The following is a 1,364-nucleotide window of genomic DNA, read 5'->3' as shown; positions in this document are numbered from 1 at the left end:
AGGATACCAATATCTACATTGGAAGCTGAAGAGGATTTAGACATGTTGAAGAAAGGTAGCTCCAGGACTCTACAGGGGTTCTGCTCCTCCAAACACTCACAGGGAATTTCATAACAACTGGAATAAAAGGACTCCCATGCAACTAAGAGCTGCAAGCCACCTCTTACTATAGGTGCTATGTGGTAAGTTTGAGGTCATTTACCGCTTGGACTCTGTCCTTATATGAGAAGAAATATGTATGAGGGGTATGAAGTTATTGTACCCTGCTCCTTTCCATACCATCTCAGAAAATATAATTTTGTTTGAAAATGATGTTAATTGTTTAATTGATAAAGGAAATGAGACGGTTATGTGAATATCTTACTTGGAATCAAGAAGACCTTAATTTTAATACACCTGACACTAACTTTAGGACTTAATGTCAAATTGCTTATCCTTTGCCTGCCTACAGATGTTTTGTCATCTGTAAAATAAGAAAAATATGAGCACCTGCTTCTTGGGTTTTTACGAGAATCAAAAGAATTTAAAAATGTGAAGTACTTTGCAATTTTTAATCACTAAGTTATTGTTATCTATTATTACATCAAAAAGTTAAGAAAATTGGCTATAAAGAAAAAATATGTAAAATTTTGGGAAGCATACTGGAATGGGGTATTTGTGAATAAAAATACTGGAACAGAAATCTCTCTGAGTTACCTCTAGAACCGTGAGGGGTGAGGTTAGAGTCAGCTGCTCTCTGTGGGCCCAACCTATACATGGAAATGAGATTTAAGCTAAATAAAGTTAACAAGCATTTATGAAGGACTTACTATGTGCCATATATTGTGCTAAGTGCTGGGAATACAAATGCAAGCAGAGAGAAAGACAGTCTTTTTCCATCTAGGAGCTTGCCTTTTTAAAAAACTATTCATTTATTTTTAGTTTTCAACATTCACTTCCATAAGATTTTGAGGAACAAATTTTCTCCCCATCTCTCCCCTCCTCCTACCACAAAACAGCATATAATTTTATATAGAATCTACATTTACATTCATATTGAAGTTATATTCATATTAGTCATATTGTAAAGAAATATTAGAGCCAATGGGAGAAACCACAAAAAGAGAGACGGAGAGAGAAAGAGACAGAGGGACAGAGAGAGAAAGAGTCAGAGAGAGACAGACAGAGAGAGACAGGTAGAGAGAGACAGAGAGAAGGAGAGAGAGAGAGGCAGAGAGACAGAGAGAGAGAGACAGAGACAGAGAGAAACAGAGAGAGAGACAGAGAAAGAGACAGAGAGAGACAGAGAGAGAGACAGACAGAGAGAGAGGGGGCGGAGGGAGAGAGAGAGAGAGAGAGAGAGAGAGAGAGAGAGAGAGAGAGAG

The sequence above is a fragment of the Petaurus breviceps genome, unplaced genomic scaffold (genome assembly GCF_028583685.1).
Source record: "Petaurus breviceps papuanus isolate PSGF00001 unplaced genomic scaffold, PetGlider_PUasm1.0 90897, whole genome shotgun sequence".
Taxonomy (NCBI): Eukaryota; Metazoa; Chordata; class Mammalia; order Diprotodontia; family Petauridae; genus Petaurus; species Petaurus breviceps.
The sequence above is the reverse complement of the archived record's forward strand: the minus strand, read 5'-3'. Positions refer to the sequence as shown.